General features: G+C 35.0%; 1 protein-coding gene across 1 annotated transcript in view; it reads right to left on the reverse strand.

The window, feature by feature from the left end:
* LOC149475215 (segmentation protein cap'n'collar-like) overlaps positions 1–20,131 on the reverse strand; it is a 131,375-nt gene extending 111,244 nt beyond the window's left edge. Inside the window, exon 1 of the mRNA XM_089713560.1 lies at positions 19,913–20,131. The gene's annotated coding sequence lies outside the window, so the exon portion shown is untranslated. The remainder of the gene's footprint in view (positions 1–19,912) is intronic.
* Positions 20,132–20,486: the final 355 nt, after the last annotated feature.

Genomic DNA, 20,486 nt, shown 5'->3' on the forward strand with positions numbered 1-20,486 from the left:
AATTTAGTAGGTATTCATATGACCACAATATCTACTATATATCACATACATCATACATGTAATTAATAATAATAGTTTAAAAAACTAAAACACACGCTTTTCATAGAAAACCGAACTAAAAAATTGAGAATTTTATCAAATTATTGTATTGTCATCGGTCCTCAATAAATCTACAAAGTTTGAACGAAATCTGGCCGTTTAAAGTGGGTCAAAATCGCGCCCAAAGAAGTCGGTTACAAACAAACAAACATACAGGTGAAGCTAATAAAAAGCGTGTAAAAACATGACCCGTTTTGACGCAATTGGATAAGCATTCAATTCATATCAGTATCACAATTTAGATTCAAAATGACAAGGTCATCAACATAATATCACTTATTTAAGCGTATAGTACATTCATTAAATTACAATTTTGCGTGCAAAAAAAACTACAAAGTATATAACGGAAACGATAGTAAAAAATATCTGTAATCAGGATCTTTTACAGACTAAAAATAATCATAGATATATTTTTTATCTGTATAAATATTAATGATGATAAATTATATATAGATAAGCCCGCCACAAAAGCCTATACCATCCTCACCAACCATCCAGGTGGATGGTTGGCGCAGCACAACGGTGCGTTTCAACCGTAGCTTTCTTCCACGGACATGTAAGATCTGGAATAATCTGCCATCGACTGTCTTTCCGAGGAACTACGACTTGAGTTATTTCAAGAAAAAAGCATATGTGTTTCTTAAAGGCCAAAAGCACACCGCTACCTAATTAACGGTTAGCTCCACCTTTCTCCTTAAGACCGTTTTTATCCCATCCCATTCCTCTCTATGGTAGGCAACACCCATAACGTATGTTATGGACGTCTATGGGCGACGCACTTTGCCATCAACATCGGCCATTGCGTCTGCTCGTTTGCCTTCCAATGCTATAAAAAAAAAAATTGTTTTTATCTATACACATTACACCGCCTCGTTGGTACAGTGGTTGACGCGTGTAGAACCGAAGGGCCCAGCTGGTTCGATTTCCGATTACTATAATGTTTTTTTTCACTATGTAGTGTATGATCGTATAAGTATGTAGGAAATAGACTGAAAGAAAAATATATTTATCTATAAATATAAAACTCAAAGGTGACTGATATAGTGATCTATCAACGCACAGCCCAAACCACTGGACGTATCGGGCTGAAATTTGGCATGCAGGTAGATGTTAGGACGTAGGCATCCGCTAAGAAAGGATTTCCCGAAATTCTTGTGGGAACGGGGAAAAACGGGGATGCACGTACAAAGTCGTGGGCGGAAGCTAGTCACCAATAAAATACCTTAATATTATAAAAAAAACAAAATGGAAATGTGTGAATTGTCACAGAATCACGACTCAGTTTTATTCGATAAAATAATATTAGCTAAAAGTTTATAGATAATAAATTCGTACTTACGATTATTATATGTATTGTCTTATCTGTGAGATATCAAATATTTAGTCTATCTATAAGCTGAAGAGTTTGTTTTTGTTTGTTTGCTTGAAGGCGCTCACACCCACGGGTCCATTTTGAAAAATTATTTCACTGTAAGATAGTCCATTTATCGAGGAAGGCTATATATTATCATTACGTTAAGACCAACAGGAGCGAAGTAATGCAGGTAAAACCGTGGGACACAGCGTGCTTAAAACTTATTGTAAAACTAGCTGTCCGCTCCGGTTTCGCTTGTGGTACATAATATTCAATAGCCTATATCACTCAGGGATAAAATACATATCTAACGGAGAAGAGAATAATTTTTGAAATCGGTTCAGTAGTTCCTGAGATGAGCGCGTACAAACTAAAGTTTATTTGGTACTAGCTTTCCGCCCGCGACTCCGTCCGCGCGGAAAAATTAAATCATTCCTATTTTTATTTTATATAGGTAGTTTAAAATGATTCAAGTGCTTAAAAATGACTACATGTTTAAATTATCCTATCTCTCAAGTTGGATCGAACTGCACATGGTGTGCGAATTTTATTATAATCGGTTAAGTGGCTTAGGAGTCCATTGAGGACAAACATTGTGACACGAGATTTATATATATTAAGATTGAAGTCGATTTTGCAATGATATAAAATCACGTACTAGCAAAGTGATACGACGCGACGCTTGCAATTGATTATAGTCCGGGAGGTTGCTGGTTAAAACATATTTCCAAAGATATCTATAATAATAATATTTATAAAAATGAATCCCAAAATGTGTTGGTAAGCGCATAACTTGAGAACGGCTGAACCGATTTCGTTAATACTTTTTTTATTATATTTCTTGAAATACGAGGATGGTTTTTACGTAGAGAATAACCATACAACATTTATATATATATATAAATGTTGTATGGTTTTATGAAACCACGGTAAAAGTGAAACTGTTCGAACGGTTCTGAACACTGCTTTGTGTAGCGCATGTCGCGTGACGGTCGGCTGCAGCCGCGATACACGCGACATGCGCGACACAGTCCAAAAAGTTTGAGACGATGTAATAAAAGTTTCACTTTAATATATTATAATATGTATTAATAAATATTTCAAAAATAAATATTTCAGAACAATTTTCACACACGGCACGATCTGATCTCATACTAAGCTTTCGCTTGTGTTATGGAAACCAGATGGCTGATAAACATACTGTATATATAATTTTAAATAAATACTTCTAATAAATTAACACCCAGACCAAAGCAGACATCTATGTTCATCACACAAATATTTGCCCCGGGTGGGGATCGAACCCACGACCTCTGGCTTGGAAGGCAGGGTCACTACCAAGTTACCAACCAAGCCAACCGGCCAGTCAAATTTAACACTATTTGTTGAATATTTTCATAAATTAAGTATTGATTTAGTTTATTTAGATATTGAATTTAATGATTTCGTGTTAGTTGTACGACTTCCTGATAAAATCACTGTTATTAACCACTTTTTTATTTTAGGTACATTATTTGTGATATTAATTGACAGATGAGTGAACAGAACTTATGAAATTTTGGAATTTCCTATTTCATTAATAATATGTAATTTTTTTTAGTACAGAACTAAGAAAAGCTTGTACCGTTCGTATTGCAATTTATTTTTAAAATTAATTATTCTTCATTTTACTATAGCATAGGTACGTACAATATTATAATTATGAAGTATGATTTATGAACCACCAATTTTTTAAAAAAATGTTAATACAACGATATAATTGTAGATATAGATTCCATATTGCAAGATTACACTGAGTTTTTTGTCATACTATACTAACTACCTATAGTCGTCGTCGTCGTCGTCGTCGTAGTCGTCGTTGGCCTATTTAATCTATGATATATGCAGTTGCATATTATTTACAAAGTTAAATTTTATTAATGTACGTAAATTATTTTAATTACTACCTATACTACAGTATACATAACGATTCGTATAGTCTGACCGTTGCTACTTCGAATGTACTTCGATGGCTTTTTTCCCATTTTCGGTACATTTTTTATTGCTCCGATTCTATGGGTCGTAGTATACAGGTTTCAATAAATAGGCTGATCAACACCTATTTATAATTCAAGGTTGTTTTTTTGTGTATCAGGATATTTTTATCCGACCTACTCCAAATCAGTTTTTGTTTTCAAGGTTACGCTTATATTTATCACTAGCTTCCGCCCACGAATTTGTACGTGCATCCCCGTTTTTCCCCGTTCCCGCAAGAATTTCGGGAAATCCTTTCTTAGCGGATGCCTACGTTCTAACATCTACCTGCATGCCAAATTTCAGCCCGATACGTCCAGTGGTTTGGGCTGTGCGTTGATAGATCACTATATCAGTCACCTTTGAGTTTTATATATATATACCTCTATAGATTATACCTTTAGAATACTGCGCCATATTTTTGGTAAGAAACTAGAATATTATTTTGTATTAAAAAATTTTAATATAGTATTGTATCGTTAGTGTTGTATGTTTAAAATGTGTGCACTGGACGCATGTGGTGGAATAAACCTTTTCTATATATTTTCAAATTCAAATTATATTTATTTGCAAGAATGTAGTTACAAATTATAGATGTTTTAATTACAATATTATGTGGCTAATACATTCTACACATCGATTGGGTGTGCAAATATTAAAATAGAAAGTTAATTAGTCTAATTATTTAAATGTACACATGATTAAATTTTCACAATTACACGATTTACTACAGTATGTACTATGTATGACTAGCGGTCCGCCCCGGCTTCGCCCGTGGTACATATTTCGCAATAAAAGGTAGCCTATGTTCTTTCTCAGAGTCTAAAGTTTATCTGTGCCAAATTTCATCAAAAATCGGTCCAGTAGTTTATGCGTGAAATCCATACATACATATTACATACGTACCTTTCCTCTGTATAATATTAGGATATTAGTATAGATAACCATATTAAATAATAAAATCTCCAGCTAGCTCTCGGTCTGTGACCTTTGAATAACACCTTATGTAAACATAGGCAACCGGACTTCACAATAGCGACTATTATTTAGTAATATATTATTATATTATTACTAGCGGTCGTAAGCAAGTCAGATAACGAGCTCCGCGAAAATCATTAAAATAACTGTGTAAAAGTCGTTGTTCAGTGTATTGCGAGAATAAACCAGTTGATTCAAGTGTCGAACTTCATCAAGTGCAAATAAATTCAGTGCGGAAAACACGTTTTATAATAAAAAAGTGTATCAAAAATAGCACGAACACGAACTTAACCTAAAAAGTCGATTGTCATTTGAAATTTATCAAACTAACTTTTCATCGTAATTAAAGTACCAAACTACCAACCCAAGAAGTTAAAAACAAAAACGGCAAACAACGTAACAACTAACACATCATAAACGCTCTTCAAAACGTGGGCTCGCATTGTTCAGTTGAAATAAAATTTTATCCGCCGCCATTATGAGTTCACAAATGTCAGGCGAGATGATGTTACTTCTGGAAAAAATGAAGGAAGAGCTCACCAAACAAACAATTCAAATAACAGAAAACGTTCTTAAAATGGTAGATGAAAAAATACAGCCCATAATTGCGGAAAATATAAGACTTTCGCGGGAAGTCGAAACACTGAACAAGAAGATACAAACATTAGATTTAACCGCTAGGAAAAATAACATCATTCTACATGGAATCGCCGAACCTAGCACAGAGAGATACGAAGATTTAAGCGCTCTGGTAACTAAAACAATCACGGACTTGGAGGTGCCTCTCGAAAACAGTGAAATTAACAAAGTGCATCGCCTGGGTAAAATAAAGGAAAATGGAAAAATAAGACCGATCTTGCTAACACTAACGACTATGCAGAAAAAAATCCAGATCCTAAGAAACAAGAAAAAAATGAAAGAAAACACTTATATTACAAATGACTATTCTAAGGAAACCATAGAGAAACGCAAAGCACAAGCCAATATTTTTCGTGAAAATGAAAAAAGGAAAAGAACGCCGGAGACACCAAGCCCCAAGGAAAAAGCCAACAACACTAGCAAGAAAATCCAGCGGACAGATGCTTTTCAACGCATGCGCGAGCGAGCCTACTCTATGTCCGACAAAAATACCTATCTCAAATACTAACCGGAATCAAACATATATTCAACATCAACAGAAACAAAAAACACTTGCATTCCCCAATCCGGTTGGTCCCCGTGGGGAATTAGACCAAAACCCTCCAATACAAAATCAACAACACCAAAAAGAAGCAAACAACATCAAAAGCACTCTACCCAATCAAAAATACAAAATGGAGATTCCAACAACTAAGCGCACAAGAATATGCATTGCTACTCTCAATGTTTTGACACTAAGATTAGAAGAAAACCTATCAGAACTATCATTAGCACTAAAAAACACAAACTGGGATATTCTCGGGATGAGTGAAGTGAGAAGAATGGGAGAACACATTGTCGCACACCCAGATTACTTGCTATATCATATAGGAGAGACCCCAGGACAATATGGTGTGGGATTTTTAGTAAAGAAACATCTAACAAAGCACATACAAGGTTTTTATGGTGTATCAGAGCGCATAGCATTATTGAACTTAGAACTGCCAGACTACAGGGACCCATGGACAATTATTCAAGTATACTCACCCACAGAACAAGCAGATATTGAAAAAATTAACCAGTTTTATCACAATTTGAACAAAACTTTACAGACACACGCCCACAAAAACATAATTGTGATGGGCGATTTCAATGGACAAATTGGTGAACGCCAGCAAGAAGAGGACAAGATTTTAGGCCCCTACACATACAACTCAAAAAATAGAAGCAGAAACGGAAAAATGCTCTTAGACTTTGCAATGGAAAATAACCTTACCATATTAAATACTGTCTTCAAGAAAAAGAAAAATAGAATGTGGACCTGGCTGTCACCCGATGGCAAATCAAAAAACCAAATCGACTTTATAATGACTAATAAACAAAAATTTTTCCTTGACATAAATGTCATCAACAACCTTAACTTCAACACTAATCACCGTATGGTCAGGGCTGAACTGAATTCATCCCAACCAAAGAATTCCAGACCAAAAACAAGCCCAGGGATTCTAAAAATCAATAAAAACAATATAGGAGAAGTAGCCAACTCGCTCAACTCGAAACTTAAGGAATACAGTACAGAAACAAAAGGCGCTGAAATGCAAGAGAAATATACTTGGCTAGAAAGAGCAATAACCACAAGTACCATAGAATTTAGAAACAAGAAAGATACCCCTGAGTGGATGTCCAACAAAACTGTCAACCTCCTTGAACAAAGAGCAGACCTAATAAAAGCAAAAAGCACAGAAAAAAACAGGAAAGAAATTGCCCGAGTTAGTAAAGAAATAAAAGAGAATATAAGGAAAGACAGGAGACAACGCCAAATGGAAACAATAGAGAGACATATTAGACGCACAGGAGGAATAAAAAAGGCATACAAAGAATTAACTAATAAGAAGGAATGGATTGTAAAAATGGAGGAAACCAGTGGAGCGGGAAAGTTTGATAGAAATGAAATCCTTAAGATTGCTACTGATTATTACACAGAACTATACAAATATAAAACAAATGAAAGAGAAATTGAACTCCCAGATAATGAATCGATACCTTACATCATGTGGGAAGAGACTGAAAAAGCTATTGACACACAGAAACTTGATAAAGCTCCAGGGCCGGATGGCATAACAAATGAAATACTTAAGCTGACCAAAACAATCATGACACCAATTTTAACCGATATTTTCAACAATGTAATTAACACTGAAATGATCCCAAAACAGTGGACTGAATCCACCATTATCCTTATATTCAAAAAAGGAAATCATTGCGACATAAGAAACTACCGTCCCATCAGCCTAATGTCTAACATTTATAAGATCTTTGCAAAGGTTATTTTGGGAAGAATAGGAAGGAAACTAGATGAGCAACAACCAATAGAACAGGCAGGTTTCCGCAAAGACTTCTCGGTACTAGACCACATCCATACTGTAAGACAAATCATAGGAAAATATACAGAATATCAGCTTACATACTACATAGCTTTCATAGACTACAGCAAAGCATTCGATTCTCTGATACACTCAAAAATCTGGGAAGCATTAAAGGAACTAGGAATAGAGCACAACTATATTAGAATTATCAGAAACATATACAAAGACAGTTCTGCTTGCATTCAACTAGAAAGGGAAGGAAATAGGTTTCAAATACAAAAAGGTGTGAGACAGGGCGACCCCCTATCACCAACGCTCTTCCTGGCAGTACTGGAAATGATTTTCAGGAATATGAAATGGAAAGACATGGGCATACTGATAAATGGCCGCACGCTGACGCACCTTAGATTCGCGGATGATATTGTATTATTTGCAAAAACACCAGAGGACTTAAGCAAGATGATAAATGACCTAGCGTCTGAAAGTGCGAAGGCAGGATTAAAGCTAAATCCGGACAAAACAAAAATTATGACCAATGGCAAAAAATACCCGGTAACAGTGGAACAAAAACAAATGTCATATGTCGAAGATTACATCTACCTCGGCCAACTAATATCCCCAGAGGACAACGAAAGCAAGGAGGTCGATCGAAGAGTTATAAATGGCTGGAAAAAGTACTGGTCTCTTAAAGAAGTAATGAAAGACAATAACCTACACATTTCAACTAAAACTAAATTATTCAACACATGCATCCTACCTGTGCTGACGTATGGAAGTGAAACGTGGGCCCTACCAAAAAACATAACAAATAAACTCCGCATCTGTCAAAATTCCATGGAAAGAAGCATGACTGGCATCAAAAGAAAAGACAAAATAAAGCAAAGCAGCATCAGATACAAGACTAAGGTCCAGGACATAACACTGAAGATAAGAAGGCAAAAGTGGAAATGGGCGGGGCACATGATCAGGGGTAAAGAAAAATGGAGCAAAATTACTACACAGTGGTACCCAAGAGAAGGAAAGAGAAAGAGAGGGAGACCCCAAAAAAGATGGGATGACGACATTAGACAGGTAGCGGGTACAACCTGGGGTAGAGTGGCCTTAGTGAGACCCGAATGGAAGAGATTGGAGGAGGCCTTTGCCAACTGGCAAACGGACACGCAAAAATGGGTCAAACCGAGCATATATAACTACATACATATGTAAAGTCCGAACAAAGGCTAATAATAATAATAAATTACTAGCGGTCCGCCCCGGCTTCGCCCGTGGTACATATGAAAAATAGATGTTGGCCGATTCTCAGACTTACCCGATATGCACAGAAAATTTCATGAGAATCGGTCCACCCGTTTCGGAGGAGTATGCAGACTAACATTGTGACACGAGAATTTTATATATAAGATATTATTATTTTTATTTATTTGTTTTTATTTATTTATTATTTAGTATGCGTGGAACATTTAACGGTTTTAAAACTAGGTTTTTTTAACAGGCCTTATCTTCACCTGTATGTTTGTATGTAACCGTCATGTATATCCGCCACGGCTTCGCCCGTGGTACCTACATGTTTAAACTATCCTATCTCTCAAGTTGGATCGAACTGCACATGGTGTGCGAATTTTATTATAATCGGTTAAGTGGTTTAGGAGTCCATTGAGGACAAACATTGTGACACGAGATTTATATATACATACTAGCGGTCAGTCCCGGCTTCGCCCGTGGTACCTACATGTTTAAACTATCCTATCTCTCAAGTTGGATCGAACTGCACATGGTGTGCGAATTTTATTATAATCGGTTAAGTGGTTTAGGAGTCCATTGAGGACAAACATTGTGACACGAGATTTATATATACATACTAGCGGTCAGTCCCGGCTTCGCCCGTGGTACCTACATGTTTAAACTATCCTATCTCTCAAGTTGGATCGAACTGCACATGGTGTGCGAATTTTATTATAATCGGTTAAGTGGTTTAGGTGTCCATTGAGGACAAACATTGTGACACGAGATTTATAATATATATTACTAGCTTTCCACCCGCGGCATCGCCCGCGCAGTCAAAGAAAAACCCGCATAGTTCCCGTTCCCGTGGGATTTCCGGGATAAAACCTATCCTATGTCCTTTCTCGGGTGTCAAAATATCTCTATACCAAATTTCATGCAAATTGGTTCAGTAGTTAAGGCGTGATTGAGTAACAGACAGACAGACAGAGTTACTTTCGCATTTATAATATTAGCACAGTATTAAATAATGGTAATACTGTGATATTAGTATGGATTAGTTTTTTAAACTATATTTATTTGACTTGCTTCTTAATGTTATCTGTTGTTTATATATTTTTGTTTGTGTTCTTGATAAATAAATGTTTCTTTCTTTCTAAATGCCTTTACACACGTGATACTAATTAGTAATTAGGTACTGATAAAATGCGAATTTTTTGTGCGTTTTTTATCAAAGCGATATTACGATTGGCCCAGATAATATAAATTATAGATAATATACAGACTGCGTATTTAGGAAATATGTAATTAATAATTATCTTCTTATATATAAAAATGAATCGCAAAATGTGTTGGTAAGCGCATAACTCGAGAACGGCTGAACCGATTTCGATAATTCTTTTTTTTATTATATTCCTTGAAGTACGAGGATGGTTCTTATGTAGAGAAAACGTAAACATGTACCACGGGCGAAGCCGGGGCGGACCGCTAGTAGGTAATGATTTTGTGAGATAACTAGCTGTGCCGCGTACTCTGGACGAACCCGCATTCAAAATCGAGTATTTCTATAGCTCACTAGCTTTCCGCCCGCGGCTTCGCCCGCTTTGTCTTAAACATAATAAATTATATACTAAAACCTTCCTCTTGAATCACTCTATCTATTTAAAAAAGCCGCATCAAAATCCGTTGCGTAGTTTAAAAGATTTTAGCATACATAGGGACATAAGGACAGAGAAAGCGACTTTGTTTTATACTATGTAGTGATGATGATGATTTTGTGAGATAACTATAGTTGTGCCGCGCTGTTTTACACGGACGAACCCGCATTCAAAATCGAGTATTTCTATAGCTCATGTGTTATTTTGATGTATCCATACTAATATTATAAATGCGAAAGTAACTCTGTCTGTCTGTCTGTTACTCAATCACGCCTTAACTACTGAACCAATTTGCATGAAATTTGGTATGGATATATTTTGATACCCGAGAAAGGACATAGGCTACCTTTTATTGCGAAATATGTACCACGGGCGAAGCCGGGGCGGACCGCTAGTAACCTATATTACTGTTAAGTTTCATCTGAATGTCTCCCGTAGTTTTTTCGTGAGTAACAATTATCATCCATCCATTCTCACAGACTTTCGCATTTATAATAAACTAGAGGTCCGCCCCGGCTTCGCCCGTGGTACATATTATTTCGCAATAAAAGGTAGCCTATGTCCTTTCTCGGGTATCAAAATATCTTCATATCAAATTTCATGCAAATTGGTTCAGTAGTTTAGGCGTGATTGAGTAACAGACAGACAGAGTTACTTTCGCATTTATAATATTAGTATGGATAATATTAGTAGGAAGGATAGGATAATTCGTTTTTAGAAAGAAAATATTTTTTAACGGATTTTAAGCGCGATTAGAACATATTCCTGTATGTTTGTAAGATTCGATTGACGATTATCAAACGGACAGATTTATCATGAGACTAGCCGCTCCACGCGGTTTCACCCCCGTGGTTCCTCTCCTGTTGGTCGCAGCGTGATGGTATATAGCCTATAGCCTTCCTCGATAAATGAGCTATCTAACACCGAAAGAATTTTTCAAATCGGACCAGTAGTTCCCGAGATTAGCGAGTTCAAACAAACAAACAAACAAACTCTTCAGCTTTATTATATTAGTAAGATTATCTTATAAAAAAAATATCCGAATTTAAAACTTGACTGCTAATTTATGTACCTAACGTCACTACCACCTCCTTGACAGCCTTCTTGGAACAGTGGTTAACAGTGGAACCGAGGAGTCCTGAGTTCGATTTCCGGTGGAGACGAAGAAAAAAAAATGTCTCGGTCTTGCAGGACACAGAAGGCTGATCACCTACTGGTCCGTAAAGAAAATCGATCAGTGAAACAGATGTATCACATCTGCCCCTTACCCCACTTGGGAACACGGGACTTCACTATCTTATAAAAGCGTATAGTTTTTCTATAATTATCAATCCGAAAATTATCAGCATCAGACGATACGTAAACATTGTATAATAATCATATTAGTATTTGCCCAGTTAAAAATAGACCAATCAGAGAGCAGGAATATGACGCTAATGTATTAGATCATTGGTTGCGCTGTTATCAATATTGATAAGAGATAGCAAGAGATTATAAAGAAAATGTAACAGGTATATCTATACTAATATTATAAAGCTGAAGAGTTTGTTTGTTTGTTTGTTTGTTTGTTTGAACGCACTAATCTCAGGAACTAGGTACTGGTCCGATTTGAAAAATTCTTTCGGTGTTAGATAGCCCATTTATCGAGGAAGGTTATAGGCTATATTTCATCACGCTACGGGCAACAGGAGTGGAGCCACGGGGGTGAAACCGCGCGGAGCAGCTAGTTATAAATAAAGATTTTTATGTTTCAATTATGTATTTCTATGTGATAGAAAAAAGGGCTGACGATTTTTTTTATCTAAACAAGCAGACCGTATTATAAAGATAATTTTTGCTGTTACTTATTTGTTTTGATTAAATGAACGGCGTTTCTGAATAAACATCTACAACACGGCCGATCATATACAGGGTGTCCCACTGTTGGTATACTAAGCTCAAAGGAGGTTATAGTTTTGCATACGCTCAGTACGTAAAAAATAATTAAAAAATTCCAGATTCATTTTTTTTTCAAATAGATGAATTCTTAAAACTCTATGTGTACACCCATAACAAGCGAGCCGCCCAACTTTGCCACCAGCACGTGAGCTATCGTTTAAGATTATGTTTTCATAGATAAAATGCTCATATAAGAGAAGCGGTATATGCCGGCTGCGCGAAGCTAGAGAAGAAAACTAAAAATTTTCAGGAAAAATTTAGCAAAAAATTTTGGACGTAATTTTTTTTTTAAGTATTTTTTACGTGATCAGTGTATGCAAAACTACAAGTTCCTTCGCGCTTAGTATACCAATAGTGGGACACCCTGTATAGACACTAGCTGTGCCCTGCGGTTTTACCCGCATTTCTCCGCTCCTTTTGGTCTTAGCTAATGTCTAACACCGAAAGAATTTTTCAAATTGAAAAAAGTAGTTTCTGAGATTAGCGTGTTCAAACAAACAAACAAAGTCTTCAGCTTTATAATATCAAGTATATTATAGTATTGAGACATTTAGGCCCTCTACCATCGTGAACGCTGCGCATAACGCATTGTAAAGAGGGCCCATAACATAATTTTCTCGAAAATTGTTTGTACAATTCTGCAAATTCTACATTCTGCAAATAAAGCAATTTGAATTTGAATTTGAATTTGAATACAAGTGCTGTTTGACTGCCTCCTTGGTACAGTGGTTGACGCGTGAGCGTAGAACCGAGGGGTCCTGGGTTCGATTCCCGGTGGAGACAAAGAAAAAAAAATGTCTTGGTCTGGTAGGACACAGAAGGCTGATCACCTACTTGTCCCTAAAGAAAATCGATCAGTGAAACAGATGTATAATGCATCTGCCCCTTACCCCACTAGGAGGACTTCACTGTTAAAAATCCATGTTACTTAGTAAGCTTTATTTTCTACAAAAAAATCTTCAGCTAGTTTGTGTGTTTGAGTCACTACAAAACACTTTGACTACAGTTTTTGTTAACTAAATTAAACATGGACGCAAAAAACTGTATCTACGTGAATTTGAGATGTTTTTTCCCTGAACAGAACATGAATCTTTAACAAAATAAATAATTTTATCAAAGATAATTATTTACGATCATAAAATTGATTAATATTATAAGGCTGAAGAGTTTGTTTGTACGCGCTAATCTCAGGAATTACGGGTACAATTTGGAAAATACTTTCAGTGTTAGATAGCCCATTTATCGAGGAAGGCTATAGGCTATAATATCATCACGCTAAGACTAATAGGAGTGGAGCAATGCAAGTAAAACTGCTAAACACAACTAGTCTATATCTATAATACTAGGTTTCCGCCCGCGGCTTCGCCCGCGCAGTCAAAGAAAAACCCGCATAGTTCCCGTTCCCGTGGGATTTCCGGGATTGCGTTATTTTCCCCGGATAAAAAGTAGTCTATGTCCTTTCTCGGGTATCAAAATATCTCCATACCAAATTTCATGAAAATTGGTTCAGTAGATTAGGCGTGATTGTGTAACATTCAGACAGACAGAGTTACTTTCGCATTTATAATATTAGTATGGATTATTATGAATCGCAAAATGTGTCGGTAAGCGCATAACTCGAGAACGGCTGAACCAATTTCATAAATTCTTTTTTATAAACCTTGAAGTACGAGGATGGTTGTTATATCGAGAGAAAGTGTTAACATGTACCACGGGCGAAGCCGGGGCGGACGTCAAGCATGTAATAAAAATGAGTCGCTGAACGAAGTCGGAACTATAATTTTTTTATTTTTTATTTATTTATATAAAACCATTCCTACCATTACAGCTGTTTACCCAATGCGATAGGGAGGTCAAATTTACAATACAATTTATTCATTAATACAAAAAAAAAATATTACATTAATTTTAAATTTTACTACCTTTAGGCCACAGTATTACAATATAAATATTGTAATACTGTGTTTAGGCTCAACCACACCCCGGACACTCCATTCAAAATTATCGTTTTGACAGTCAAACTGTAGAGACTGCAAATGTGTGTGTTAACGCTTTATGGTTGGCACATTTGTAACTAGCGTAAAAAAAATTCGCGTTTTTCTGATGAAATACATCCGTAAACAGCACAATATCTAACCATTTTCTACGAAAAACGATTATCACAAATCCAAAATAATAAAATTACTTTAAGTCAATTTGATTAATGTTGTCAATCTTCGTTGTGTATCGTCCTTGCAGAAAAATATGGCCCATTTTATGTCTGATCGCGCGGGGGTGAGGTAAGTTTAATTTTGGCGGGAGGTGGAGAGTGTCCGTTCTGTAGCGTTTAGCTACTATTATGTATTCTATGGCTCAACAAAATTCATAGTGCGTTGATTCGGTTAACAATTTGAATAAATACATATAAATGTGTCTTTATTTATAGCGATAGTTTTTTGAGGAAAAATATTAGCATTCCATGTAGGCGTTCTTGGAAAAAAATGTCTATGCCAATATTGATCTTAATTTTTTGCGTATTTTTAATACAATCAAATGTTAGGAGAGTACAATAAAAGCTTAAAAATCATTTAAAAATAATTTATTGCATTATGCCAATAGTCATAGAACAAATGTTGTTACTTATGATGTTAGCTATCCTCTCCTGCGAGGTTGCTGGTGTTTTACAAGTAACCCTGTATATCGCTATATAGCCGCTGTATTATAATAACGCTAAGACCAACAGGAGCGGAGCAATGCGGGTAAAACTGCGGGGAACAGCTTGTTACATATATTTCTGGAGAGTTAATACACGAATATGGACAAAGTCACGTATACAACATGTATGTATTTTAAAATAAAATAAAACACCAACATGAGTCAGAGGAAATCACAGACACTGGCAAATGTTTTTCCTGTTACGCACCGAATTATTTTCAATACAAATATAATAAATCAAACTGAATGTTTGTATGAGCTAATGTGAACTACTGGCTCGAGTTATTGTTGCGCAACTTTTTTTAGAAAAAAAAGCAACTATGTTTGAGATTAGCCCGTTCAAACAAACAAATTCTTTTTATATTAACACGCTTTTGACTTCACCTGTTTGTTTGTACCTACCTATGTAATTTATTCTTTTTGTTTTTGATCCACTTTAATAGGACAGATTTAATCCAAACTTTGTATCTACGCACTTATCAAGAGACAATACAATAATTTCATGAGTTGAAAAGTGTAAGGGTGGGTGTACACGGACAGCTTCAAGCAGTTGAGACCGACGCGGACGGCTTGAAGCCGCGCCCGTATGGTGAACTAGACATTCATTCACCGCCGTACACATGACTGCTCAAGCTTCGAGCAGTTGCGACCGCTTCAAGCCGTCAACAGCGTCAACTTTAATCGATGTTTTTAAGCAGGTCACCTCTCTTTGAAGATAAAATTGATAGACTTCAAATGTTGCCTATTAAGGGGGGTTAGGCGGTCAGCGAAAATTCAGCTATTCGGGCCTGAGGTAAGGGGTGAGGGGGTCCGCGTTTAGTATGGAATCAACGTGCTCGAAACTAAAAATCGTAAGCGCCATTCACATTTTTATCAAAAAGTGAATTAAAATATCTAGTATTTTCTAAATCTAAAACAGTCACGAAATCGAGAAGGTAAATACCTATGTATTTGTGATTTTATACGAATTATTATCGTAAAATACGGTTGTAATGAGCATTTATATGATATTTTAGAGGTAACTTCAGGATTTTTTTTTATCGAGCAAATTTTTTCCAATCGTGTTTTGGAAACAGTCACCCCATCACACATACGTTCTGTAATACCTACATATTAGAAATTTCAGTGCGAAAAAACTTCAATATTTTCAGTTATAGCTCATAGAAAACAGTCCATTTTTCCGTTTTCACCTACTAAGGGCCCTTAAATTGGCTGGACTATAGGTGTATTAATTATTGGATATCACAAAAAACTATTATGAACCTATTCTTAATGAAATTTTTTAAGTGACCACTTATTTCAACGTCTGCCATCATATAGGTAATATAATAGCGGAACTTCTAATGTAGGTTATTTCATAAAATACGGAAAACTTGTACATAGAAGTTATAGGACTAAAATAATTATACATATTTAACTATCTACACTTTATATTGCCATGTAAATAATAAATAGAATATTGATATAAGTAAACTTCAAAACATATATTAAAAAATCTCGTGTTAGTTACCGAAATGGCTGCACCGATTGTCATGAAATTTTGACCATTTCGGAGTATGGTAACTAACATTGTGAGTTGTGACCCAATAATTTTATATGTATACATATTACTAGCTGTGCCCCGCGGTTTTACCCGCATTGCTCCACTCCTATTGCCCTTAGCGTGATGATAGATTATATGGCCTAAAGCCTTCCTCGATGGGCTATCAAACACTGAAAGAATTTTTCAAAATGGGACCAGTAAATCCTGAGATAAACGAGTTCAAACAAACGAACAAAATCTTCAGCTTTTTAATATTGTATATTATAATTAGATATAGGAGATATAGAGAAGATTTATAATATACGTATGGTTGTAATACTAAACACATAATATAAATAGGTATAGAGATGAATAAAATCGCACATATATCAGCTCTACAATGAAGGCTTATGCTTTTCATTGTAAATTGCTGAGCGGCAATCCTTTTAGCATTTAGGTTGTTAGATTAAGTAGATTGTAAGTACATAAATTGTTAATTTTAATATTGCCTATCTGCTAATAAAAAGTTTTTTTATTATTATTTATTATTTATTATATATGTTGCTATGAACAAAAACGTCTAGACGGGTAAGTTTTTCCAATTTGTAATGTTGATACAGTATACAGATACAACCAGTAGGGAAACTTCGTACAAACGTTCGAACTTCGAAATGGCTCACGCACACAAGCAAGCGTGTTTACGAGAATCGTATAAGGGTATTCCGGTATTATGACAATTGACAGATATAAGAATACCCTCACGATTTTCGTCAACACGCTTGCTAGTGTGCGTGCGCCATTTTGAACGTTTGTAAGAAGTTTCCCTACTGGTTGTATCTGTATATTGTGAAATTGAGGTTTTCCAATTTTTTTTATAATTTTCCTCATTGACTTCAATATTTTACATTCGCGACTTTTGTAAAGATAAAAATTCATTTTTGTTCGTGTTATCTAATAGCTAGATAATGAAAATATTTGTTATATGTGTAGATTATACTTTTGGGTATATTTTACGCTTCACCTGTATGTTTGTATGGAACCGACTCCTTTAGACGCGATTTTGAATACAAACTTTGTTCATTTATTTTCGCGTGAAAGAGTAACAAACATACATACATTCTTACAAACTTACGCGTTTATAATAAAGTAGGAAGTAGGATATAAATAATATTTATTTTAATACTATACTTTATATATAAAAATGAATCGCAAAATGTGTTGGTAAGCGCATAACTCGAGAACGGCTGAACCGATTTTGATAATTCTTTTTTTATTATATTCCTTGAAGTACGAGGATGGTTTTTATGTAGAGAAAACGTAAATATGTACCACGGGCGAAGCCGGGGCGGACCGCTTGTAACTAATAACTTCAATAGGTACTAACTACTAATACTTAGAAATAATAACAATATATGTATATGGAAAATTCGTGATTTTTAGATAAGTAAAGTGCTCTTGTTAATATTAGTATATTTACCACCTAGGTGTTAAGTTTGATAATAAATATATTGTTTTGTTTCTTTTTGAAGTGAAACTTCTTTATCGGGGTTGAACAAAAATTTAGTGTAACATTTTTGCTTTACGCCGTACGCGTGACATTTTTGCTTTACGCCATACTCGCGACATTTTTAAGGTCATAAAGAAGTTTCACTTCTTACGTGTGTACTCTAGTACACGCATACATTTTTTTTATTAATGTACAAACGACAATTATAAGTACCTACAATTATTTAATTATAGTAAATAGATATCTTTCCTATCCTATTCTTCCTACTAATATTATAAATGCGAAAGTTTGTGAGGATGGATGTATGGGTATGTGTAATGTGTATGTAGGTGTGTTTGTTACTCTTTCACGCAAATACTACTGAATCGATTACAATGAAATTTAGCACACATATAGAGGGTAACTTGGATTAACACATAGGATAGGTTTTATCCCGGAAATCCCACAGGAACGGGAACTATGCGGGTTTTCCTTTGAAAACGCGGGCGAAGCCGCGGGTGGAAAAGAATTAAATCGAACCAGTAGGTTTGAGTTTGAAACAAACAAACTCTTCAACTAAGTATTAGAAAGTATAGACTATAGATATTATGCAGCAGTTTCATAAATACTAGAAAAGTTTAGTTAACTTATCTATCAGAATGACAATTAATGTATGAAAATACAAGCCAAAGTGTTAAATGCTATCAGCTTGCTATCAGTATCTTTATCAGCAAGTCGTAAAACTGACATTTAAACTTTTCTTAATATAAACAAATTCGACAATTTAAATATACTTAAAGAAGAACCTTGAACTACTCTACTCTACCAAATATATATGTATATATGTATATTACTAGCGGTCCGCCCCGGCTTCGCCCGTGGTACATGTTTACGTTTTTTCTACATAAGAACCATCTTCGTACTTCCAGGAATATAATAAAAAAAGAATTATCGAAATCGGTTCAGCCGTTCTCGAGTTATGCGCTTACCAACACATTTTGCGATTCATTTTTATATATAAGATTATATATTAGTATAGTAAGTAGGATAGTTACTCTACCACTCTAGTAGCTTGCCCGAGTTGCTTAGCTACTCTACCAAATTTTAGTTCTCTGCTCTAACAATGGTGTCCACATTAATATAGTAAGTACTAAGTAGGATAGTTACTCTACCACTCTACTCTACCGTCTACCTTCCCTTCCTTGCCTTATACCTAAACATTATAACAAACATAATAAGGTAAAGAATTTTCGAATAACAATTCTGTGGTTTAACTTAACCCCAGTGAAATTGAATTATTAATAATTTAAATTGAATTCCATGTGTCTATAATTTAATTTAAATTACGTCCATTGTTATTATAACAGTTTAAGTTTATTATTTATTTACCTATTTATTCTTTAACCTTTTTATTATCAACATGAATATGTGAACAAATGGCGCTATTTCGTTTTAAATATGTAATTTTAATATCATTCTCAATAGGATTTGAAAAAAAAATTGTCACTACTACTCATAAAATAATAATTAGAAATGAGAGAATTAAATCTTTACTAATATTTTGAATTTCCCGCCATTTATTTGCGAATATAAAAATAATATTTTCGCGATCATTCAATTATAATCTACTCTATTCTAATCTTTTAAAGCCAAGATTATTTAAACTTAGTGTTTTATAACACGCCATAAACAAAAACTATTTTTAAAAACCTTTTTAGTTTTTATATCCAAGGTAATAAAGCAAACATTTTCCTCAATCAAAAAGTTTGCTGCCTTCAGTCGAATTTTGGAGTTCTGCGTGACATTTCAAACTAAAAGCGCGCGAAAAGTGAAAGTAGATTAAATAATCACATATTGCGTTATATCTTATAGATTAAAAATGAGTCGCAAATAGAAGATAATTTTGTATAGAATCGTAAATAATTCCTAGAATTGCGATTACATCATGCGCGAATTTATACTTACTATGATTTATTGCGCAATCCAATTACACTTCACAAATCACTTGGCTGTTTACGAACACACACGGGGCAATTCCGAAAAAAAATATTAAAAAACAAACAATCGACTCGGTATTATGCAACCGAATTGAAACGCGCGTATCACGGTGTACTACAGCGGGAAAACGCGTAAACACAATTTAGCCGGGTTATACTTGTGTTACAAGCGACGTGCCAATATGGCGGACACTAAACGACTGGCTGGCAATTACGTCAGTGAATGATATATTTTTAGCATGTGATACAGTGATAGCTTGTTGATAACACGTTTTCTATTATATAAATAAAAAGATGAAGCCGTGATTTTTGGACTGCCTTTTCTGAAACTTGCATTAAAAATAGCTTTTTGTAGAGCAAAGAATTAAGGCAAATAATTTCAAGGTTCGAATAAAATCCTACACAAAAATGTTAGGTTATGTAGAAGGTTACTGATAAGAAACTGAATGCTAATAATTTTTTTGCAAACATCGTTTATTTCTGAGACAATCACGAATTCGTCTTTAATGTATTGTATTGTTTACATTAATTATTATCTATAG

This window comes from Colias philodice, chromosome 31, assembly GCF_061535455.1.
Source record: "Colias philodice isolate Cphi_HAF_F1 chromosome 31, ilColPhil1 Martin Lab GWU primary, whole genome shotgun sequence".
Taxonomy (NCBI): Eukaryota; Metazoa; Arthropoda; class Insecta; order Lepidoptera; family Pieridae; genus Colias; species Colias philodice.